Here is a 27,028-nt window from a genome sequence, read left to right on the forward strand (position 1 = left end):
CCCAGTACAGCCTGCCGGTTTGCAGCGGCCTGGGGCCAATTCTAGAGTTCTGGAGCATGCAGCATCCACATGCTCTGGAACCCTAACACATGACAGTGGTACCACCTTTAGGCACCGCCATCAATACAGTGTGCGTATAATTGACATCACGTGTGCCTCACATCCAAACAACGTGGGGTGCGTGTGACATCACTGCGATGCCCCAGGGCACTTACAGCACCTTGATGGCATCATGGAAAGGAGCTCCATTTTGGAGCTCCTTTTTGCTGTGGATCGTTGCCACGGCCATGTGGTTGCCACAACAACAATCTGGAGACGAAAGGGGCAGCCTCCTGTACTGGGCCTAAGGGACAAAACAGATGGTCAAAATAAGCAGGTTTCCAGCCTGCTTCAAGGTGGGGCATTTAGACAATGCACACTTTGAAGCCAGCTGGAAAGTGCATTCAAGCCGCGCAACAGGGAGAAAAGCTGGACTAAAAAGGAGCTGTATTTTTCTGCTTCTTCCCAGAAAGTACCTTCGCATGTACATATAAATGCACCAATGCCAGGGTGGCTCTAAAGGGGCATTCTTTCCAAACCCTAGCCCTAATTGTGCATCTAAATGCCCTATCACAGGAGCACATTTAAAAGGGATGGGGCTGCCATACCCAAGCAGTGAGGATGGCAATACTCAAAAGAGAAGCATGACATCTTTCGTGGAGATGAGTACAACATACCCAAAACAGACAGTCAAAGAGGGGACATGGAGTGAGTGGTGTGTGTGTGAAGAGGGCATGATTGTACCTTGCTGGCATCTGAACCTTTGCTCCAATGCCCAGTCCTGGTGGAGTGCTGCACATGAGAATGTGTGCAGGCTATGCAATGGGATGGCAGTTGCTGGCGGTTTGCTCCTGCAAAGGTGCATAGGGAAGGTGGGGAAAACAATTTTTAAAAAGTACCCAGATGCACTGTTTGAACCCATGCTGTGTGGTCATGACATGTGCACTCCAGCAACCTTGGGAATGGGTGGTGTGGTTGGTGGGGTTTTGATATGGCTTCGGAAAAGGCAGCTTCAAGCCACTTTTTTCCTGCCCATCTGTTTTGCTCCTAAGATATGAAACATTGCCAGACTAAGGAAAGGAATACCAAGAGTTTTTTGGTAGAAGATTGCAGTGCTCAGTATCTCTTAATGTAGATAGCTGGCACAAAGCCTCATCCTGTACAATGTATGGGCAGTCTGGCAGGCTTTAAGACAGGGCCCAACAAATGCCAGAGCATATTATCTTGTGAATTTCACTGTGTTCCAAGCAGACAGTGACTATTTGGTAAGATTTGAAAGCTTGTCAGAAGAAATGAGAATGTCTGAGAATGGAAAATTTTCACACATTTTTACCCTTTAGAAACATGTTTATGAACCATGCCAAATCTTATGCCTGGTGCAGGCAACTGAAGAAATGTTCCTACAGAAAAATGTGGAATGCCTTCGGTGACAAACAACATCCCTCCCAGTCCCCATTCAAGTTTAGAAGCTGACATTTACTATCAACAAGTTTATATGACTCAACAAGAATATAAAAACATTGTGGTACATCCCTAGAATTTTTCCTATTTCAGTGGTCAATCTGCATAACATTGAATATGTCCTAACAAATCAGCTCACAAAGATTCTCTCAATATAACCACATTAAATGTAGTAATCAGAAGAGAAATAAAGTGGCACCAGAATATTTTGAGTAGCATTTCCTGTGCATCCTTTTATGTAGCTGTCCTACAAGGCTGAAGAGCCTCCTGAGGATGTCAGAGCTAAGAGAGTAATGAGAAGTAGCAGGAAACACAATAGAAAAAATGAATTTGTCATTTTGAAGCTACCTTCCCTTACCTGCCACTTTTCCCCAAATGGTCATATTCCCATAATACTATTGTTGCCTGAAGGTTAGGTACATCGAACATGTCTTAACTCAAATTGGGAAAGGCTATTCTACAGAATAGGATCTCATCTTGTGGCATGTAGAATTAAGTTTCAAATTGCATCTCTCTTACTTTCCAAACCCTTTCAGTACCCACCAAAATGTTCATTTTTCACTTACGCAAAGGGATCTTGTAGCACCTTTGAGATTAACTGTGTAGAAGTTATAGTACAGTATATGTTTTCATAGACTTGGTCTACTTCCCCAGATGTTTAAGTAGATCAAGGGGCTGAACGGACAGCCCTGATAGAGTGGCATCTCACAACCCCTTTCAGTTCCAGATCGGGGCCACAGCAACTTCATGCAGTGGCCCTGATCTGGCCTTTCCAGGGCATGATAGCTGTGGCTCTGCAGCTTTATGGTGCTCCTTAGGCACTGTGTCATGCAGATGCATTACTGGAGGAGTGTTGTGATGCTGTGTGCCATGTGGTGCGGTGCGCGGTGTCACATCATCCTGGGGGCAGAGCTGGGGCCTGCATAGTGTAGACGCTATGCCCCAACTACATCCCCAAGCCGGCCCAAACTGCCTTAGAGAGGAAGGGCTAAAAAGACTCCTGATCAGGCTGAGTAACTGATCCAAGGTTCCCCCATATGAGTTTAATTTCTCACTTAGGGTACAAAACTATGTGTCCCATGTCCCAGTCACTTTTTTTTTGAACTATACTACTTCTCAAGAATTGTGCTCATGAAGAAATGAGTTCCTGAAAGACACAATGAGAAGGAGGAGAAACTAGTCTAACGTTGTGCCTGCTTCTGAGGTATCTATCTCCTATCTGGATTTTGGATTGAAGGGAAGAGGAAATCTTCATAGGTGGTTTGAACTGTCCTTTGCATTGAGGCTATATCCATCCAAACTAATCCTAAAACTGAGGTCAGCAATTTTATTTCACATATCTACACATAAATCTGAAAGGAAATGGTGTTCCCCAAAGTATAACCACCACTTTATTTAGTAAGCCATGTAATCCTCTAGTGTAACATGAGTAATAATATCAGGTTACATACACTATAACCAGCAAATTACCAAGACTGATCGGGGAAGTCCTTGGAGAGAATAACAATTTACTATACAGTTTAGAGCATTTGTCTAATCCAGGATGCAGATCCTAGGCAAGAAGTCAGAAAAGGCATCATTAGTAATTATGCTGTGAATATGACTATTCATTACGGCAAAGATTTGTTTTTTTTAATCAAAAGTTATTTGATATTATAGTAATTTAACAAGGGGGAATAATGAATATAGACAGCTATTTGGGGAAGGAAAAATGCTGAAAGTGTCAATTTGCAAGACAGCTGTTTGGGAAAAATAAACTGTTATTTCCAATGCACAAATTAATCACTTTTTGTTTTAACTGTAGTGCATTTTCTTATTTGACAACAATTCCGCCCAGACAAAAAATGAAAGCCTTTGAACAAAGCTCACTTTATTCTGACTTCTATTTTTAAAGGCAGGATTTATTTCTGACTCATGTGGTGGGAAGATGATTTAGGTTTTATAGGTTTCCTTTTTCCTGGGGAAGAAACCAATATTAGTTCAACCATGATTTGAATATATGGCTTTTTAACACATTGCAGTTCTAGCTGATCACACAAATAAAAATGAAATCAAAATATTATGTGTGGATATATTTTACCCCTTGGTTACTGTATCAAGGGCCAACCTACAGATCATTTTTCTTAATGTGATGTTCTCCAGATGTTTGCACTACTACCTCCAGTAGGTCCAACTAGTAGGGTCAAGGATGATGGGAATGATAACCTGGGTATTTTGTGATCTTCTTTCTCTTTGCCCTTTTCAGAATTCACTAGCAGATGTTTTTTGAAACCACATCCCACTGAAAGTAAATATTTTGTCCATTTGCCCCTAGCTCATGCATTGTTATGAGAATATGTTTTCACTCACGTTGGCTCACTATAATTTTTTAAATGCTGGCTGAAGTGTTTTCCAGATGAAGAACACTCACATTGCAAAATATTTTCTTCAGGTTTTATGTTAAACTCTGGTGCCACAGTGGCCAAGAAGGTGTGAGTTTGACAGAAAGTGCTACATCCAGCCAAAGGTTTTGAGCTCAAAGTAGTTTGCAAGCTGTGCATTAGGCTGCATCATCTGCTAGGTCTTCAGAGAGAAAATGAGGACTAGGTGGTACCTGGCAGGGCTGGATTTTTCATATGGAACAGATTGACATGTAAGCCACATTGCCTTACAAAGAAGTCCTGAATGTGAATTTGAGAGACATTGAGACTATAAACGCATGGCATGTAGTCAGAATCACATGCATACTGTTGTTGTAGTTGTTCTTATTGGATGACATTCTTTATGGAAATTATGGATCTGTAATCTATAGATCTGAAACTGTTCCATACTCAAAGACATATAAGCTTATTGAGTGGCACTTGGAGGAACGGGAACAGAATGGAACGGGGGGGGGGGGGACACATCTGTAACCACATGAGAGAAGGTCGCTGATGCCGCCAGGAGTCCCCAAGCCGTTCCCCAGCCGTTCCCTACGGCAGCCGATTTTGAAGAACGGTTCAACATCATCCTTCAACATTGGCTGCCAGGAATGGCTGGGGAACAGCCTGAGGACTTCTGGCAGCATCAGTGGTGTTCTCCCATGTGTTAACACACATTTCCCCCTCCCCCATTCCGTTCCTGTTCCTCCAAGTGCCATGCAATAAGCTTAATAGCTGTGTTAGTCTGCAATATCAGTATGCAAAGAGATCTTGTAGCATCTTTGAAACTTTGTTGTTGTTGTGTGCCTCCAACTCATTTCTGACTTATGGCAACCCTATCATGGGGTTTTCTTGGCAAGATTTGTTCAGAGGAGGTTTTCCATCGCCTTCCCCTGAAACTGAGATCCAATGTCACCCAATGAGTTTCATGACCAAGCTGGAAATTAAACTCTAGTCTCCAGAGTCATAGACCAACATCCAAATCACAAGTGTGTGAAAGGAGTTGTAACATAAGCTTTCATATACTTGATGTATCTCCTCAGATGCAAAGAGAGGTCTAAAACACACTGCAGAAATAATCCAGTTTGAGACCTCTTTAACTACCCTGTGTTAGTGCTAGGGAATCCTGGGAATTGTAGTTTGTTGTGGCAACAGGGCTCTCTGACAGAGAAGGCTAAATGTCTCACAAAACTATAGTTCCCAGAATTCCCTAACATTGTGTTAGGGCAATTAAAGTGGTTTTGAACTGGATTATTTCTGCAGTGTGTTTTGGACCTAAGTCTACGTAGTCTTCCTGTAAACTACAAAATCCCCCCCCAAGGCCACCTTAACAGCTAGGAGCCCCATTGTTGTTTGTTTGTTTGTTTTGTTTTTGTTTTGTTTTATTTATATACCGCTATTCCAAAGATCATAGCGGTGAACAGCAAGTAAGCTAATTAGCAAGTAAGCTAATTTGCCCCCAACAGTCTGGGTACTCATTTTAGCGACCTCGGAAGGATGCAAGCCTGAGTCGAGCTTGGGCCCTTTTGCTGGTCTTGAACTCGCAACCTTGTGGTTTCGAGTGAATGGCTGCAGTACAGGCATTTACCCACTGCGCCACCAGGGCTCCATTGGGCAGAGGAGTTCTGTTCAGCTGTCAGTCAGGGTGCAAAGAGAAGGAGGTTTTCAGTCCTTACCACATAATGTGGCTGCTGGCAGTTATGGTGGGCTGGGAGGGCTGGGGTCAGGAGATATTGCTTAATTTCACATACATAACTAATATACACACGTAACTAGAAAATGGTCAGTGCCTTACAGAGCTCAGATTAAAACTTAAAGCAGATTCACTGTCCCACTGATGTGGAAATCACCAGCCAACAATGATTAACTTAATGGCCAATTTTTTAGGATCAGTATTAGAATAGTAAGCTGAGAAAGAACAGAGTACTGAACTGGCAAAAGGGATGTGGCAGATAATGTCACTCACTAATATGCTACATCAGCTATTCAGTTATGTATGTGTAATTAAGTAATGTCTCCTGGTCTAACTCTTTCAGCCCACATGAACAGCCAGCAGACACATCAGCCAGAGGATGTCTGTTCAGCAGCTGATCAAGGTGCAATTGAGATAGGGTTCTTGCTTTTGATTGTTATAGCCTTGCTCGTGGGTGGAAAGGATCTGGAAACATCATTCTCTTTGCCCCCTGACTAGCAGCTCAACAGACCTCCTTCATCCAATGTGGCTGCTGGCTGTTACAGTGGGCTTGGGGGGGGGGAGTGAGCAGTTGCAAGTCTTAGAATTCAGAGACATAGCCATATTAGTCTGGAATATCATTATGAAAAGGGATCTTGTAGCACCTTTGAGACTAAGAACCTTATCTTCCACACTTTTGTACCCAATCTGGGCATGGGCAGGAGATGTGTGTAGCCAAGTGAAAATGCATTTTATTGTTTGCCATACTGTCCTCAAGGCAGCCCCGTGCCATCACCTGGTGCTAAGCCATCCCTGTTCAGGATTCAGACGTGTGAATTTTGAAAGAGAAGCAAAATCACACAACTGAGTTCTAATCAGAGACAGCTTCGTGCCGGACAATGGCATGAACCACCTTGAGGACAGTATGGCATGCAATAACATGCATTTTCACTCGGCCATGTGCATCCACTGCCCGTGCCCAGATCGGGAGCAAATGTTTGTGTGATAAGGTCCTAACTGAGTGAAAGAGGTCCTCAGATGAAGAAGCAGATCAAGTCTATGAAAGCTTATGCTGCAACTTCTTTTGCACGGCTAATCTCAAAGATCCCTTTGCATATTTATTTAGTCTTTGTAAGGTTGCTTACTCTTACTGAATAGGGAACAGTTATTAATGCATAAATTTAGGTTAAAAATCTGTAAGTGCAATACAGAATGCCAGCCACTGTTGTTAAAATGTGGTAGCGCTTCAACCCTGTGACCCCTTATGCCATTGCACAGCCTCTGACAATATCCAGTGAAACACTGAAATGGTAATAAATCAGCTGACTGTGTCATCTGACAAACTCCTCTCAGTCACATAACCATCTGTTTAATCAGTTTTTTCTATGGTTCTGTTGGTCATGTGAGTTTATCTAACATTCTTACATTTTCCTGTGTAATATTTTAATGCCTGTTTCCCTATTAAAGTAATCTGTGGAATATTTTACTCTTATTATTATCTTTCAGTTTCACATTCTACCAGGTGTTACTGAATGGAGCTTTAGACCATCATGGATTTGGATTTTATCCAAGAATGTAGAAACTGGTGAGGTGTCATCCAGTAATGTGCCATGTTCTGAGCAGTGTCCCCTTTTTGTAAGTGTGCTATTGTGATCCTATCTATGGTGATTTCATCCAGATGTTTTGCCAATCCCCTTGGAATTGCTTCCAGAACACCTATCACTACTTGAACCACAGTCATTTCCTTTTCCATAGGCTTTGAATCGCAGTTTGTCAGATCTGATATTTCTCAATCTTTTCCTCTCCTTGGTTGAATCTACAAGAGGAATGTATCACAACTCCACTGCATAGTATCACTGCCCCATAGTATTTACTGCCAAACATGATGGGGACCCCCGTTATGTAGCCACATCAGTACAAGGGGATGTTTCTACTCTGTGCATGTGTATGTCTGATCACAGAACTGCAGCATCTGCAGGGTTAAGGTTTTTTGTTTTTTTTAAATATATTCTGCACAATTTTACATATTTGCTTAATCAAATAGCCTTTCCCCCCTTTGTTCTGATTGCCCACTTGTGCTTCTATAATATGAGGCCAGTAGAGAAGTGGGAAGTGAAATGCTGACCTGCAAATCTGTGCAATGGTATGAGTGCAAAGGTTCATATACAAACATCAAATAATATATAAAAAAGGAAAAGAAAATAGAAGCAACATCATCTTTTCTGGATGCCAATACAAACAGGGGAGCTACTCTTCAAGGGCAAAAACAGTCAGGTGATCTTGGTGATCATATGACCTAGATGACCATCATCAATCTGGCCTCACCCTCCCTCTTCCATCCCCACCCCTATCCCACCACAATCCCAATTTGAGGGTCAAACAACACATTTTAGAAACTTTAGAAATTTAAGAAACTGGGTTCTTTCCAAAAAGAGCAGAGTAAACTGGACAGCTTTTTTAAAAAATCGCCTTAAAGCCCACAGACATTGATAAGACATGTTTTCTCATCAGAAGGAGAGGAACATCATATGTTCCAACAGGACTGCGATTGAGGTTTTTGTTGTTGTTAGCTACCCTCGAGTTGACTCCAACTGATGGCGACCATATAGATGAGACGCCTCCAAGACTATACATTATTTAGCCCATGTAGATTCAGCCTTTGTCCTCATTTCTGCTGTGCCCTGGGATTGCAACTATAATACAGATTTTCTAGTATCCATTTATTTATTTCCCTGGAACTCACAGCTGCTTACAAAAGTTAAAACACAATTATCAACAACAACAACATCTTCTTCTTCTTCTTCACTTCATCTTCTTCTTGATTTATATCCCACCTTTTCCCCAAGACTCAAAGTGGTTTATACCTCAAAAAGATTACAATTAAAAACATACAAAAAGCCATGTTAACATTGAAATTAAGCTAAGAATCATATTAAAAACATACTCTCCAACAGATTTTAAAACCTTAAATAATACAACTTAGAACAATACAGCACTTAAAATCCATTTTCAATTCTAAAAGCTTCTCTAAATAAAAAAATTCAGATGCAAATGAAGTTTCTGTAAAATGTACAGAAGTTCAAATATAATTAAACCATTAAGAGAATGAAAAGCAATTAAAACATACTCATTAAAATCAACAGCAACAGAGACAATACAGCACTTTATTAAAAGCCTTTTCCTCATGAGCAAACGTCTTTGTTGTTCAAGCTGGATTCCTCCAGCATCAATGACTTCCAGTCACCTTTTTTTTTTAAATCTAAAAGGCAATGCTCTGATGTTGACATTTGGCATTGAAAGTATGGAACAAATGTGGCAATGATGCATGAGGTGGAAGCTGCGCATCTGATCGCCATGACATCTCAGAGTGTTACACACATTGCCTTCCCAAAGTTAGTGAAAGTCCTTTAGATGGCTGGAAAAACTGACATATTGCATGAATGGCAGCTGTCAGATGGAGCTCTCTCTGTCAGCTAACACAGCACACCTGCACTCACTCAGTTGTGCTCCAAAATCCACTGGAGGATGTGGTGAACTGACAGCTCTCAGATTGCAGTGCTGTGAAAGGGCTCTGCTTAAGGCTAAGTCTCTGGAAGTAAAAAGTGACTGACAGCTGTCACGCTGCAGCAATGTGCTATTGCAGTCCAACATATTAGAATTATTATTTTTGAAGTGAAGAAAAGTATAGTGAACATAACTGTCAGTGCAGTAGTCATGGCAGAGAGAAGTGGTGGTGGTAGGATTTGAGATGTGATGTTAGAGAAGAATGTTGAGAATGCCATGGAAAGCTAAAATGACAAATGGATGAGTCCTTGAACAAATCAGGCCTGAGCTCTCTCTGGAAGTCAAGATGATCAAATTGAGGTTGTCACACTTTGGCCACATCTTGAGAAATCATGACTCATTAGAAAAGACAATAATGCTAGACAAGGTAGAGGGAAGCAGAAAGAGAGGAAGACCGCATGCCAAAGACTCAATTAGGGAGGTAATGGGCTTCAATCTACAAGATCTAAGTAGAGCAGTGGAACATAGAGGGGCTTGGAGATGTCTCAACCACTGGGTCACCATAAGTCGATATCGACTTGAAGGCAGCTAACAACAACAACAACAACAAGATCAGCTGCTTATCTACTGTTGGAAAAAAGCTCAAGCCATTGTTTGAATTGCTCTAATAACATGGAATGAAAGCCAGCATATATAGTCATATTAGCATTGGACTATGACTCTGGACATCAGTTTGATTCCCTGCTCGGCCATGGAAACTCACTGGGTGACCTTGTGCAGGAAACACATTATCAGTCCCAGAAAATCCTGTGATAGATTTGCCCTTAGCGTCACCATAAGTCAACAACAACTTGAGGGTACATAACAACAACAACAACAACAACAACAACAACATGGAATGCTCACAAACAATGAAAGATTGAATGCATTAGCACAAAAGAAGTAACACCAAATTGTTAAAATAAATTAATTTGTTAGCATTCAAATAATGGGGAAAGTGAAAAAGTTAATTTGCTAATATAATCAATTTAACCAGGTTGTTACATTTAAAAGTAACAATTTGTAAAATGCTTGTTAGTTTGTTATTATGTGACATTATTTGTTATTTGTGTTTTAATTAAATAAAATGAAAAAAGTAACAATTTAAATTTAAATTTGCTACAAATGGCTACTAATGAATAAATGTAGCAAGAAAATGTTAATTATTGAGGAAAACATTTAATAAATTAAGGGGGGGTTGGATTTTTTTTAATGAATTATTTCCTGACTCTGTTGTAAGTGCTTAATGATTCGCAGCTTCAGTTATGGAAATGAAAGAAATTGTGGCTGCAATCCTAAACATAATATTAAATGATACTTCTGAGTAAATATGACTAGGATGGTGCTGTAAGCGTAGTTCACATGGAGGGGAACCTGTCAGCAGGCAATGAGGTTTTTCTATTCAAGCTCTGACAACTTACCAGTTGCTAAGAATGAGGCTTTTAACAGGCTGTCCTGTCCTGTACATTTTTATTGCTGAGCATTTGTTTACTTTTAATTAATTGTATTTAATATTATAAATAGTTTGTGTTTTTGTATAATTGTTTTGTCCCATTCACATTTCAAATCAACCATTGTATGGATAAACTGACTGATCAATTGATGTTCTCACTCCCAAAACTGGGACTCAAGTCATTCACAAGAGATTGACTGACTCACTGACTGATTGACTGATTGATTGACAGATTAATTGATTCACTGACTGATCAACTGATGTTGTTTCTCTGGGATTCAAGTAATTCTGAACTGGGATTCAAGTCATTCTGAAAAACAAAATTATATAAAAATGTACATCTAAAGCCACAAAAACTTTTAAATCTAGTCAACTGTCAGAGAATGAAAAAGAATTATTGGCGGGTTACAGACGGGCAGGGGAGGACGTCTTGGAGGTGTATTTAGCTGAATGCGGAGCCTCCAGACGGCCCGCCCCGGGGGCGGGCTTCAGGTGTTGGAGCTTCCACACGGTGGGCAGTGAAGATGCCTCACCTGGGTCCGTTTCGGACCCGGAGCTTCCATACCGCCGCCTCGGAGGACGCTGCAAAAAGAGAAGCAGCTTCCGCACGGGCGGCCCAAACCGCGGCTTTTTTTTTTCTTTTGCCGGCAGGCGGATGCGAAGCTGCGCAGCTACAGCGCTAAGCAGTGGCAGAAAGCCTATGTGCGCATTTAAAGCGCCCAAGTCCCTTTAAACTTTCTCTCATCTACGAGGCCATGGAGGCTGGCATCTATGTGCCAGGGAACCCCAGCATCAACATCACAGGCCAGCAGATCGGGCCCCTGATACTGGCTGACTGTGCCTACCCCATTCGGAAGTGGCTCATGACCCCCTTGAAGAGAAAGAGAAGAAGAAAGCAGAGGAGACTGTGAGGAATGCCCTGGCAGATTTTTTTCTGACAAGGAGAATCTGAATGATGGCTCCTGTGCCATCATCTGTGATGTCAGAGTGCATTGTTCTGTAATAGCATAAGCACATGAATAAATGTATCCCATTATCCACACTTTGAGTCTGCCTATCATTCCTGATCTGTGCTGTGGACATGTTTTGCCACGTGCCTGAGGGGGACACACACAAACACACACACAGAAAAGGTCTCCTGGCGCCTGTTTTCCTGGGGCAAAAAGATACATCAGCTCCAACTGCCAATTGCCCCTTTGACAATGTATCAATCCCCCTCAAATTCAAGCTTTCCCAATGGCCCATTTGAATGTATCAATGGGGCACCCAGAGGACATCTATTGGGGGAAAGATTCAAACTGCTCCTCTGAAAGCTTTCATTGGACTAGGACCACCGTGGCCTAACGGCCCAGAGCCGCAGGTGCCCATATATACCCGTGCGCAACTGTGCAAGACCCCAGGACGGCGATCAACATGGCAGCGCCACGCAGGAGGGTCCCGGTCCGAATCGCTTATTGGACCGATGAGGAGGTCGGGATCCTCCTAGACTCCCTGATGCCACAGGCAGCTGCGAGAAGGGTGATGGCTAGCACCAACAAGCCCAACCGGGGGCATTTTCTCGAGGCATCTCGTGCCCTCCGAAACCAAGGGTTTCAAAGAACGCTGCACCAATGCAGAGTGAAGTTTAAAACTCTGAAGGCAGCGTTCTTCAAAACCCTTGAGGATTTCGGAGAGGCGCCCCCGGTTGACAGGCAGCCACCATTCTTCTCACGGCTGAAGGACCTGTGGATCAGGGGAGATCGGCCCAGACCGGAAGATCGCCGTCCTCCAGGTAAGCCAGAGCTCTTGCCATGCCCTGTCCTACCCTCCTTGACCCTTCCCTTGCCCTCCTCTCCTTCCTGCATGGTGCCAATGCCATCCCTCCTCTTCCCTTCTGCAGCCGTGCGGCGGAGGCGGAGGCGGAGGGAGGGAGGGCACCCTGCCAGGTCGCCCTCTCCACCATCCTCGGGGGACGAGGATGTCCCCGAGGGTGGGCCACAGCCAGGACCAGCTGCTGTGGCCCCTCCGCAGCCAGAGCAGGCTCCTCTGGCGGCAGGTAGGTCCCCAGGGTGAGGGGTGGGGGTTGCCTGCCTGCAGCCCCCACGACACTTGTGCCCTCGTCTGCCATGCCAGCATGGTAACTTGGGCCTTTCCTTCCTCTTTTGCAGGGCTTGAAGTCCTCGCTGCTGTTGCTGCCGCCGAGGAAGAGGAGCCGGGGCCGAGCCGCCGCCTGCCAGGAGAGCCAGGGCACTTGGCCCTCGATGCCAGTGCCCTGGATCGTGTCCTCCAAGCCCAGCAGCAAGGTAAGTGTAGAGGTGAACCCAGGAAAGGGAGTGGCGGCACCCAGAAACCCTGCCTGTGGGAGTGGGTGATGGGCTGCACAGGCTGATCCTAACCATCCTCTTTCTTTTCCCCCCACAGAGAACCGGACGGAGAGGAGGTTCGCTGCCATAGAGGAGAAGGTGGACAAGCTGGCGGAGAGAGTCTCCTCCATGGAGGAGACTCTGCAAGAGATCCTCCGCCGGCTTCCCGCCCCACCGTCTCCTCCCCCTTCCTGAAGCAGCTTCCCTCTCCTGCCCCCTCTGCCATCCCCCCTTCACCACCCCCCTTCACCCTCCCCCTTCCCTTTGTATATATTGTATATATGTAAATAAAAATTTTTGTTATTGTAAATAAAAAAGTTTATTTTTTAAAAAAAATTGTGTGGTTAATTATGCGCAACTGCGGCAGTGTGGCTGTGAGTGTGAATGAGGCGCAACTGTGCAGTCTAAAGCTAGGCAGGAGTGCTGTGAGGTAGCAATCTCCAAACTCTGTCCTTCCAGGCATTTGGACTTCATGTCCCAGAATCCCAGACCATAGGGCAAGGTGGCTGGGGATTCTGGGAGATGAAGTCCAAACGCCTGGAAGGACAGAGTTTGGAGATTGCTGGTTTGGGAACCAGTGAGCCAGGCATGGTGGGAGGAGAGAACAGGAAGGGTAGAATAGAGTAGATAGGGCTGGGAGGGAACACATGCCCTGGGAGGCGAAATGATGTCTTTATGGGACATCATGGGACCTAGTGCCTTGTCAGTGCTCCCTGCCCCTTGATCCCAGGCCCAGGCCCCCTCTAGTTGCCCTTTGCCTTTGGGGGCAAGTTTAGAGGGCATCAAAAGGTCTTGGGCACATTCAAGCTCCGGGGTCTCTTTATTTTTTCCTTTGCCGGCTGGCGAATGCGCAGCTGCGCAGGGCTAAGCAGCGGCGGCAGAAAGTCTATGGGCACATTTAAAGTGCCCAAGCCCCTTTAAAACAATGGTGGTCTCCTGCCAGCTGGTGATCAGCTGGTGTTGGCATCCTTGTCCACTTGCACGTTGCCAATGTCACCAGCATCATGGATGCCTCCTCTCCTTTGGTCCCCGCGCTCCTGCTGAATCTGCAATGCGCAGCCACAGCTGTCTCCGCTGCCACCGCTGTCCCCCTGCCATCTCCCCTCACCTCCCTTGTACATATGTAAATATTTACAGTTTTAGCGTTTTTTATTGTTAGGTGAAAATGGCAGAGGAATGTGTGTAGGGGTGCACTTTAAAGTGCAAACTTTCCAAGCAGCGCATGCGTACATGTTGCTCTAGGGTTAGGGTTAGGGTTAGGGTTAGGGTTACGAGGCTTAAAATGCGCCGCAGCTGTGCCTCAGCTTCCACAGCTCCATGGCAGCGGACGTTGCAATTAAAGCCTGACTGCAAACTGCGCATGTTCCAAGACCCCAACTCACTATGCGACGGAGCTTTTAAATGGGCAACTTAAAGTAGCGGCGTAGCAATTCTGGTGTACCGGTGCAGCAGCTCTCATGGCTTCTTCCCCTTCTCGATATGTGTCAGCATTCAGGTAGGACTGCTCCAGTTTCTGCAGTTACTCCAGTTTCTGGGACCATATAGCTATAATGTCAGCTGTCTCAGTATGAGACCAAGACGTCCCCCTGCCTTTTTTCGGGGTGCTGGTGGATGGCTGAGCCATCCTGCCTGGTGGCAAAGGGGAGCCGCCACACAGCTGTGCCAGGAGCAGCCAAACTGTGCCCGTTCCCAGGTGAAAATGGCGCAGGAATGTGTGTAGGGGGTCACTTTAAATCCCAAACTTTCCCTTTTCACTTTCTACAACCAAAACATCCGCTGGCAAAAGTTACAACTTCCCGCGGTTCTAGCAACGCATGCGCACAACTGGCTCTAGGGTTAGGGTTACGAGGCTTAAAATGCGCCGCAGCTGTGCCTCAGCTTCCACAGCTCCATGGCAGCGGACGTTGCAATTAAAGCTTGACTGCAAACCACGCATGTCCCGGGAACCCGACCCATTATGCGACGCAGCTGACACGGAGCTTTTAAACCGGCAACTTATATTTGCGGCGTAGCAATTCTGACGTATTGGTGCAGCAGCTTACAGACGGAGCTGCGCAGGTACGTATCAAATCAAAAAGAAGCGGAAAAAAGCAGCACCTTTTTAATGCCGCTTCTTCCCGCTTGGGGCGTGCGGGGGGCGTGTTCATGACGGCATTCAGGTAAGGCCCGTCTGAAGGCTCTACCTTCATGATGTCATGAGTACATCCCTTTTTGCCCGTCTGTAACCCGCCATTGTTTGTCTTTTAGTATGAATGGCTGGCATTCCGTATTGCAATTCATAACACAGAGTTACATATCCATAACTGCTCCACATTCAGTTATATTATATATTCATGATTGTGGCATTATTACCATAATGATAAAAGATTATAAAAGCTCTCAAAATTCCACCTTAAACACCAGGAAGCCTCTCTGAGCAAGGGAGATCAGTTCTGCTGGCATCTAAGGCACAGCAAGATGGTTCCAGCCCCCCTCCCATCAGTGAGAGAAAGTGCAACAAATAGAAGCAGGACTCTTGTCTCAATTCCTCATTACACCACAGTTTGCTGTTGGAAAGGGACTAGAAATGTCATCCTGGTGCACCCCATTTGCCAGCAAAACAGACTCCCTCCCATTGCTTGGACTTGCTGCTGACTGTTAAGGTTGGGGGAATAGTGGACCAGGGCCCTATCTACATAATCCAAATAAAATAGCCTCCCCAGCCCCTCGGTGGGGAGATTAGATGATGAACAGTCCAAACCTCAGTTCTAGTGCAAACAGACCAGATGATATCCAGCCCATTAAGTACTGGAACTGGGGTATTCCCCTATTAAAAGGGTATTCTCTGAAGATGCCAGCCACAGATGCTGGTGAAACATCAGGAATAAACTTTGCTAGAACATGGCCACATAGCCTGAAAAACCCACAAATAACTATTGATGCCGGCCATGAAAGCCTTTGACTTCACATATTAAAGTAACTTCCTATTTGCTCCAGATCCTCCTGGAAGAGGAGCTGTCTGCATGTGCATCCCCTCTTTGCTGCCTGGCAAAGGTGACCAGATGCCCTCCTAATCCAGGATATATATATTTCAACCTTCTGTCCAGGAGGAATTCCAAAATGTCCTTCATTTTGACCATGGCTAAGAAGCCCATTGAGTAACACCACATTGGCTGTTTGCCTCTGAGAAATGTGTCTAGCTGGCAGCCTGTTCTCACTGCAAATAGAGAGACATGATAGATCCTTCCAAAGTTCTTTTTTATTAGGAGCAGCAGCAGACAAGACTTGACCCCCGAGGGTGCATTTGTTTCTCAGAGGGAAAATGGACAGAAAACATGTCAAGCAATGGACTGCTTGAGAACACAGTGCAAATGTTGAAAAGGTTTCTTTCCTTAATCTCAGCACAGCACACAAATGAAAGGAATAATTTAAATGTAGATTCAGCCAAGGGTTTGTTGCTAGTCAAGTACAATTTTAAGTATTTCTCTTGCTCAAAGTTCTATAAGTGTATTGCAAGCCAACAAGGCATTTTAACAAAGATGAGTTCAAAAGAAAAATATTATTGGGTACTTAATAAAATAAAGTATGTGTAATATAGCTCCAAATAAACCACATGAAATGAAATTATATTTATATTAGTCTTTCTAGCTTTTATTTTGTAATGGCCTATATTTTTCTTGAATTTTATGAGCCATTGTCCTCTTTTGTGGTTATGACATCTGGTCACCCTGGGCCAGCACTGCCACTGCCATGGTGTGTCACTTTGCTCTGAGGTCAGAATGAGGTGCTGATCACATGGCTGGGTGCCTCGTTCTGAATCATGGCAGTTGTGGCAGCACAGGGTGAAACAACTGGACATGGGTGCAAACAGGGCGCCAAGGTGACGGGGGAAGGTTCTGGTAACTCCAGTAGATGGATACTCCAGGCTGCCTCTAGAGTATCCTGGCCAGTGCAGATGGGACCTAAGAGACAATACAGTCGCCCCTCCATTCTCATGGACTTGAGATTCATTATTTTTAATGGTGTGCATCCCTGTGGCGTGCACCCTGTGGGCATTCAATGGGGCTTGGATATACACGAGTCTGTTTTCGCGGGAATGGATCCCCCGCAAAAGTGGAGGGCCAACTGTACATACTTATACAGCTGTTAACTAAGTCAGTGATGTTGGATTTTTTTGTACCACTGACAATTCAAATCAGCTATTGTACTGACTGATTGATTGATTGACTGACTGATCAATTGATCAATCAATGTTCTTCCTTCTTCCTGCAACTGGAACTCAAGGCTCACATAAGTTCAAATAAAAGCACTTAAATTTTTAATTGAATAATCTATCAAAGGAAAAATAAAAGGGCCTTTGCCCTGGTAGGAGAACAGGGTGGGCGCTGACCTAGCATCCCTTGGAAAGAAGTTTCACAACCTGGGTGCTACCACCAAATATATATTTTACTTGGACATATTTTACCAAGGTATATGCATTTATAAATACATTTTATCGTAGATATTCATTTTAAACATATTTTGGCATGGTTTGCTGGCCATGGACTGTCAAAGATGAATGACGTTGACATCTTGACCTAAACACTAGCCCAGAAGATGTGAATTGGGTCAATTTCACATGAGAATCCAGAAGAGATCAATTTCCTTAAGCATTGCTGGCATGAACATGGCTGAGCATATATGCTTCCCTCTCCCACTGAAGTCGAGGAAACTGACAACTGTTTAACTTTGGCTGGAGCTTTATCCTCATAATTGGTAAATGCATTCAAAATCCTTGAACTGAGACAGTTGAGTCTCCTGGTGCAGAGGCGGGATATGAGGGAAACACACAATGCTGGCACACAGTTTTATTAAGTGTGATGTGATCTTCTAGAATGTCTCCCAACAAGCAATATATCTCATGAAAATCCCTCTTGGCTAACAGTGCATTAGCTCTGCTTTGGGCCTAACCTCCTCCTGCATTTTTACAAGCTCCTCCCCCGCCCATCACTTTTTTCCCTTTGATTCCGTTGGGGTTTAGTTTTACCTCTGTGCCTAAATTCAAGCATGTTTGCACTTTATTTCATGTTTTTGTCTTGTCTCCACCATGTATATTTGGATTATCAGTTCTAAAAGTTTCAGCAGCAGGTAGCAACAGCCCTGCAGTTCTTTTGCTTTTAATGACTTTTACAGAAAATAACCCAATTTATCTGTATGGCCATAGAGAAGGAGGGAAGAAAGAAAGGATGGATGGAAGGGAGGGAGGAAAACAAAGAAAAAAGGTCCGTTGAAGTACCTGTGCAAAATGGCCAACTGGAATATAAGTCATTCCACATGGCTGCAGCTCAGCATTCCCTCCAACATCTCACAAATGGAAATCAAAACACAGGTAGTCAAGCAACATGAGAGAGTGGTGAAGATGGCAAAGGTTACTAATGAGGAAGAACACACAAGCTAGGGATGCAACAGTTTGCTTTTGCCAGAGCCTACTGGGAAAGATAAAGTTCCCCCTCTCCTCTCTTTCCCCCCAGCTGAATTAACTGAGTGCAAACTTTGCAACAACTGATGTGAGCTGAGGACAAAGGGAGAAAGTAGGAGGATAGTGAAACCAGGACATTTTAAAATTAGGATGACTGAGGATTAACTGGGACTGTCTCTGTCCATTGGGTATGCCTCCATAAACTGTGATGAGAGTTCGTAAGAGCTTCTTCTGTGAATTTTAGGAGTGGCAGTCCAAAAAAAATAACCTTTTCAAGCAATTTAATTTTTTATTTATTATCATATTTATACCCTGCTCTTCAGCCCTAAAGGCTATCAGAGCTGCTTACAATTGTTTTTAATAAGACGGTTCCCTCAAGTTTACAATCTAAAAAGCCACAACACAAAAGGAGAAGGGAATGATGGTGGGGAAGGTGATCAGGGCCAGCAGTTCTTCTCTCCCTTAGAGACCTGGACCAAGGCAGATGGACTGGAGGAAGGGCTCTTCTTCTTAAGGATAGGCCTGATGGTGCTGGGCCTGTCTTTTTTTCCACTCCCACCCAGGCTGAATGGAGACAGATGCCATGGAGGGAGGGCTCTTTTTCTTAAGGATAGGCCCGATGGCACTTTTCAAGTCTGGATGTGAGACCAGTAGTATTTGTAGAATTCTTTGAACTACCTCCATCTGCATTTGTTGTTATTGTCATCTTTATCTTTAACACAACTTTCCTCAAAAACTAGGACTCAACGAAGCTTACAAATTAAAACAACTACAATATATCTGAAAATATACTAAAGTTAAACAATAACATGAAATTAAACTATACACAATGTTAAAACATATTAAAGCAAAATAATAAATTGCATTTGAAAAATTGTAAAACATTGCAGCACCCTTAAAACAATACAGCACCTTCTTAAAAGTCCTTCCTTTTTAAACCTTCAGATCTAAAAGACTGTCAGAAGATAAAGGTCTTTTGCCCATGGAAGGACAATTTGAGATGTAGGTTCCAGAATCTAGGGTCCACTGAGAAGGTCCTATCCAGCATCCCCACCAACTGTTCTTTTTAGGGCTCCTGGAGGCTACATCGTTTGGTTGCAGTGGCCTCTATCGGGGGCAGAAAAGGGCAGCATCTCATTGCTCCTTTCTCCTCGTCTGTCCAGCCCCTAAGTAACTTAGGCCCGGTACAGATTAGAAGAAAATGGCGGCCAGAGACTGCCCCTTTCTTCTCTGGATTCTTGCTGTGGCAACCACACGGCTGCGGCAACGATTGTCCCCAAAAAAGAGTTGCAAAATGCAGCTCCTTCCCACAATGCTGCCAAGGAGCTATTAGCGTCTGGGGCATCGTGATGACATCATGCATGCGTGCGCCGCCCCGTTTGGACATGGCGCTCGCAACATCATCGATATGCACGCTGTGTGGATGGTGCTGTGTAAGCATGGCACCACTGTTATGTAGTAGGATTCCAGAGCGTGCTGATGCTGTGCATTCTGGAAGCTTAGAATTGGCCCCAGGCTGCCGCAAATCAGCGTTCTGTACTGGGCCTTAGTTAGTTTAGTTAAGAGAACTTAAGTATACTTACTTAAGTAGCTGATACAGAACAGTGGCCAATGGTTTGAAACCTATTTTTGTGGCGATACATCAAGGATGCCATCTCTTCTCTCCCTCCCCCAACCCTGAAACAGGCTCCTCTTGCTTAACATCAATTCTCATTTTTTTTCTTTAGGTTTATTTTCACTGATCAGTCTAAATACAGAAATGGAATTCACCATTCTGTAATTATTCATCTGCAAACTCTCCCACAATCCTTTTCACTTCAGATATCAGACTAGAGTCTCTATCATCTGAGGGCATCATGGTGTAGTGGCTATGATTCTGGAGACCAGGATTTCAATTCCTACTTGGCCATGGAAACCCACTGGGTGACTTAAGGCAAGTCACAATCTCATCCTCAGAAGAAGGGAAAGGCAAGCCCCCTCTGAATAAATCATGCCAAGAAAATCCTATGATAGATTTATTTTAGGATTGCCATAAACTGGAAATGACACGATGGCACACAGCAGCAATCAGTAGCTCAATCCCTCTAGTTTGTCATATCAATGGTGCTGTGTTTTCTGTTTCCCTGTTGTATCATGTCACTGAAATGTTCATTGTTGTATCATGTCACTGAAATGTTCTAGCATCAGGTTAGCAAAGTATAGGCAGATCAGCAGAAACCAGGCAGCAGAGAAAAGGTTTTGCACAGTGTGTATATCTCCAAAGAGCCAGCATGGCACACTGGCTTGAATGCTGGACTATGACTCTGGAGATCAGCGTTGAATTCTCAGCTCAGCCATGGAAACCCACTGGGTAACTTTGGGCAAATCACATTCTTTCAGCCTCAGAGGAAGGCAAAGTCAAACTTCCTCTGAACAAATCTTGCCAGGAAAACCCCATGATAGGTTCGCCTTAGTGTCACCATAAGTTGGAAGTGACTTGAAGGCACACAACAATAAATATATATCCAAACATTCACTCTAAAAAAAATCCAAACATTTACTCATTCTTCTAACTAAAAATGCACAAGCTCCCCATGTTCTTTTCAACTGTACATAGGGGGGTATGTCTGTAAGAAAATGTGGGTAGATATCTCAGATGGGAGAAATTGTACTTTAAATTGACAAATCAGTCCAAACCACCAAGGTTATAACTCTTTCTCCCTCCACCTCCTCCTTCAAGTGGAACAGTAAAAAAAAAGGCCTGTTTTTGGCAGTTTATTAGTAACAAGACAGAAGCAGCTTGTGCCATGACTTCAGAGAGTTTCTCAAGCCAGATCTAACATATGCCCAGAGATCTCTTGCCATTTTCAATTGTCTATAATGCCTCTGTGGTCCAGTGGAGGCCCATATAAGAGACAGATTTTGTACTCTTCTCTTTACCATCTTCTTCCTGCTCCCACTGATTTGTTTAGTGTGTTTTTGTGACATCCTTCAATGCCATAGAATGATTGTAACATTTTTTTAACCATTCTACCATCTAAACCTGAGTGTTAAAAAAGTATTTAGGAGGGAGGGATATTCTCATGCAGAGAAGTATTATCTTTGCCTATTTAGCATTAAAAATGCAAAATCTTTTTTAAAAAATTCCCCAAAGCAAAACATGCATATACACACGCAAGGATGGAATGAATACCACAGCCAAATAGCTTCAGATATAGAAAGTTCCTTTATTAATTCAGTTGTTCTTTAATTCATAATAGAACTTAAATAAAGAGTGACTTACAGACAGCTGTTTCTAATAATGAGACCCTACCACACATGAAAGGCGCACTATTTCTGCTGCAGTCTTTCTACCCTTGGGTGTTATCAGCCGAACAAGTTTTGAACCCACCTAATGCATTTTGAGGTAGCTTAGGTTTATTTTTCTTTCAATAAAATAAATGGTTTTGTAATTAAATTTCTCCACTACTTGTGCTTAATGGCCACATTGACAAGTGCTAATGTATGGGAAGAGAATGAGTTTGAAATGAAACATGCTGTTTTCCAATCTGCAAGCAATTTTGCACCAAGGCAAATGAGAAAAAACAAAAATCTTGTGCCAGTGAAACATTTTCATTAATCTGCTACCTTAATGCATGCTGCCCACTCAGCAGAGCAAGGACTGTCTTTTAAAAAAATACCTGAGGGGGAGTACAGAGAGAGAGAGAGAGAGCACACACAAAAATATCATGAAGTGAGCCGTTGTTTGAAACCATTTTGTGGTCTCTGGCAGCAAAGACTGTGGAAATGTGCTGACTTTACACCCTGAAATGTTGCAGCTGTCTCAATGGAAGCTGGCTCTTTCAGGTTTTGGCAATAATTCAGCTCTCAAATCTCTCTCTTTCTGTCCCCTTCTTCTACACACACCACCCCCTCCTTAGCTAAATTTATTTTTGAATAAATCTTCTTGTTGAAAACTGAGGGGAGCTATTACATATTTGGACTTCATTTACGAAACCACTTCAAGTCATCAAGAAGTGCGTCTTTATGGCATTTTCATGATCGGAGAAGCATTCTTCTACTAAGTCTGCCTCTCATCCACTCCCCCCATCCCCACCCCATTGCAGCACACAACATTATCTGAATCTTGGTAGCACCCAGTTTAAGCCTAAGTGTGATTCTTTTTTATTGCTTAGACAAATAAAACTTGCCAAAATGCATTGGCTTTCATCAAACTCTGTAAACTTTATTTAATCTTCTGGCCACTAGAGGGTTGATTTACAAACAGCTGCATCTTGTTGGAGTTTTCATTAACCTTCTTTTCCTTTTAAAAAATGGCGAGAGAGTATGTGTTGGAATGAAGGAGAAGAGTATACAAAGAGCTTATCAGGAGCAAGATGGTTCATTAACTTGGTGATCGAGTAATTTATTTTGTTTGACAGGAAGACACTGAATTCTTGTTCATGGGTACAAAATCAGGAAGGACACAGGTAGAGAGATTCTTGCAGTCATACGAACATGTGTCTATACTCATGTACAGGATAATGTGTGAACACTCCTAGTTTTACAAGTGATGAGTTAGAAAATAAGCTAGTAGCTCCTTCATGTCCGTCAGGGGGTCTTCAATCAGTGATATGCATACCAGCAGAGGTAGGCTACCTGGTTTACATAATAGTTATTAAGGGCCCTTTCACACTACACAACTATACACCTAATATTCTACTTTAACAACTATAGATAGATTATATGGAATCAAGGGCATCACCATAGAATCATAGAATCATAGATCTGGAAGAGACCCCCAAGGGCCATCCAATCCAACCCTTTGACATGCAGAAATACACAATCAAAGACGGCCAACTAAACAGCCATCTGTTTTAAACCCTGTCTACCAAGCTGGCAACCAACAGTTGTGGGGGCTGAGGACTGCACTGGGTTACACCTCAGAGTGGGGGTGAACACCAAGTGAGGCAGTCACTCTCAGATGGAATGAGCTGCCAAGAGGCAACAGCTCTGTCTCCTCTCCACATCAGTTGTGTTTTCTGGGTCTGGCGTGGCTGCTGTGCAAGCCAGACCCAGACAGAACGGCCTGCTGGGAGACATCAGCTTCCCACCATCACCATGGTAGTGGCAGTCTGGGTGCTGAAGAGGGATGGCTAGGGTGTGTGCTAGCCAGCCAGCCTGGAGAGTGACAGCATGAATTACCATACTAGGATGACACCAACTCTAGTGACACCACTGTATGGAATCCTGGAGTGTGTAGTTTGGGAAGATACAAGAGAAGCATTCTGGCCAAGAAGTCTATATAACTCTCCCTGAACTGCAAATCCCACGATTCCTTAGGCTGCAACCATGATAAAGTGGAATCATAGTGCTAGAATTGTATAGTATGAAAGGACCATAGTAATTCACTCTCTTTCAATCCCTGTGTTGTACTTCACTCATCCTACTTATCATGGATTACCCTTCTATGAATTTTTGGCATGCTAAAAATAAATTTGGATACTCGGACCAGAATCTCTTGGTGACTTACTGATGTGAAAGTTTCCCTAGGGAAGCTGTTGGAGACTTTTGCCCAGTATGCAACATCCTTAGTCACATGGGCAGAGTTGTGAATGTGGCACTGTTGCAGCTGCCATGGTGCAGTTTTTTGGCTAATGCATATCTATTTGCTCCTGTTGAAGTTGATAGTCAATGAGTTGGTTGCATCTTCAGTTGTACTTTTGGTTATGCATATGGTTGTGAAGTTTATTGAGCAACATTGCCATGCAACAGAAGGGCCCCATAACACAATCAACATGTAACTGTAGAAATTTATGTTATGCAATAGCAGCACAGGATCTCACTCTTGGCATTTTGTCTAAAAGTACTGTCAACAGTACTGTTGCAGTTTTTAACTATGATTTGTATTATTACTTTTATTTATGTTGTTATTTGCCATTAAGTCAACTTCAGTTCATGGTGACCATATGGCTGACATGTCCAAGAGTCCCAGTCATTAACTGCGCTGCTGAGATCTTGCAAACTCAGAGCTTTGACCCCCTTGATTGAATAATTTTCCATTGTGTCTGCTAAGGCATTGTACAAACATGTCCTAAAGGCTTTTACTTGAACAGAATTCTGTTGTATATGCAAGACACTCATCTTGCATATGCAACATAACTTATAGGTATATTTTCTTATCTATTTGAGGTGTTTAGGCTTCTATAACTACACGAGTATACAAGGGCTATTCTTCTTGGTATATTTTAAGAGCATTCCTAATTACTATTCTTATTATAACCTTACCGGTACCAGCATGAATAAGTATTTTAAGGAAGCATGTTGGACTAGCCAGAAGAAAGAGGCTCCTCCCTCCATAACTGTCATCTTCCCGCCTGCGAGGGAGTTGACCAGGCAGTCCACGCTCCATCAGGGATAGCCTGAAGGAAGAGACTCCTCCCTCCATAACTGCCATCCTCCGGCCTGCAAGGGAGTGACCAGGCAGTCCTCGCTCCATCAGGGATAGCCTGAAGGAAGAGAGCCCTCCCTCCATGATAACTGTCATCCTTCGACCTGCGAGGAAGTGACCAGGCAGGCCCAGCTCCATCAGGGCTAGCCTGAAGAAAGAGGCACCTCCCTCCATAACTGTCATCTTCCGGTCTGCGAGGGAGTGAACAGGCAGGCCCAGCTCCATCAGGGCTAGCCTGAAGAAAGAGAGCCCTCCCTTCATGATAACTGTCATCCTTTGGCCTGTGAAGGAGTGAACAGGCAGGCCTAGTTCCATCAGGGCTAGCCTGAAGATAGAGAGCCCTCCCTCCAGCCCATCTGCCTTGGTCCAGGCCTCAGAGGAAGAGAATAACCACTAGACCTCATCCCCTTTCCCACCACCATTCTCTTCTCCTTTTGTGTCGTGTCTTTTAGATTGTAAGCCTGAGGGCAGGGAACCATCTAATTAAAAATAATAATTGTAAGCTGCTCAGATAGCCATTAGGGCTGAAGGGCAGTGTATAAATACCATAAATAAAATAAATAAAATAAATAAAATATCAAGAATGGTTGTGGTTGTTTAACAACATTGTCTGCACTGGAGACATATTGAAAGTAGATTGATTAAGAGTTTATCTCAGTCTCTTTTATCATCTCCTTATACCCATCGATCATGTCAGCTGACCTAACAAAACTGATTAGCTCACAACTGTTTTTTTCACAGTCCAGTTTTCATATCTGTATATTACAATGAGCAATACAATGGCTTGGACAATTCTGGTTTTAGTGCTCAGTTGTATGTCTTTACAACACTATCTCTTATCCAATAGAAATTCAAATCTTTCCATAACCTGACCTGGGATACAGTAGGAGTCAATACTCATCTGATGTACCTGTCTCATCTAATGTACTGATTTGCAATGTTTATTTTTTCTTCAGAATCTATTGATGACTTCACCTCTGGAGTACCATTGTGTTTCTTATCTTTGGTTTACATTTGAAAGCATCTGGAATTCTTCCCACACTGACCTGTAGCCTGTTTTCTCTGCCACACACACTCCCTCTCACACACAGAGAGAGACAGAGAGAGAGAGCTGCCTGAATTTGCTCTTACTTGTTTAAATTCTATCCTTTAAAGTGTTATGAACAGGCCAAGAAGATGGCAACAGGAAATTCACTGGCCTGTAAGCAGATCAGTGTGGGCCCGGTTTTTGTTCAGCTTCTGCCTTGCTAATCTGGTTATGCTGCTTCAAAGGTTCAGTACTGTCTCTCACATTTCCCAGCATAAGCAGCACAAGGAAAGGGATGAACATCCTGTCCCAGCACCATGATGTCCAGAAGAAAGATTTCCCCCCCTCCTTTTCTAGCTGCCATTAAACAATTTTCAAAGTATGTGTGTGTGTGTGGGGGGGGGGGTAAGATTTCTTTCATATCTTTTGTGAAAAGCAGTGGCAGATAGTGGCTCTCATTTCACTGGGGTGATCAATCCAGGTTTTAGTGTGAACTTCAAAGGATCCTACCAAGCTGCTGAATCTATTTGTTTTTGTTTTTATTGGCATAGAGTTCAACATTTTAGATAGTTCCTTTAAAAGTTTGTTGATTCACGTTACCACTCACTATTCTGCTGATGGCCACCAGCCACCACCAGAATAGAGATTTGAAAGAAAAGTTCTTTATTTACAACAAAGATTCTTTTTAAATGAGGCATTTCATGCCATTTAAGAGCATGTTGTTTTTAAACAGGTATCACTTAAATCACAGATACATGAACCTATCTCCAAATGGTGCAGTAATGAAGCAGAAATAAAATAGGGCCTTTATGGGGTTTTTTGTGTGTCATAGGGGTGCAGTGCAGTTACATTTCAACAAGTGGGAACCAAGTTATTTTATTGATGTGACCAGTACAGTTTTCTAGTTTTCTAGGTTTTTTTGGCATTTTTATAGGTATTTGGACATAGATTTTCTATTTTTATGCCATCCCCTTATGAATCCTGCCCACAAAAATGAAGGAAAAATATGTTTCAGCATTGTAGCCAATAAAAGAAATTAATTACTAATGAAACACTATAATGAGTACCATGAAATATATATATATATGCATGACATTAATTACTAATGAAACACTATAATGAGTAATAATAATAATAAAATTTATTTATATCCCGCCCCTTTGAGGTCAATCGGGGCGGCTAACAGCAATAAAATACAATACATTATACATCAAAATTCCCTCCCCCCCTAAAAAATTATTAAATC

Source organism: Sceloporus undulatus, chromosome 1, assembly GCF_019175285.1.
Source record: "Sceloporus undulatus isolate JIND9_A2432 ecotype Alabama chromosome 1, SceUnd_v1.1, whole genome shotgun sequence".
Classification (NCBI taxonomy): Eukaryota; Metazoa; Chordata; class Lepidosauria; order Squamata; family Phrynosomatidae; genus Sceloporus; species Sceloporus undulatus.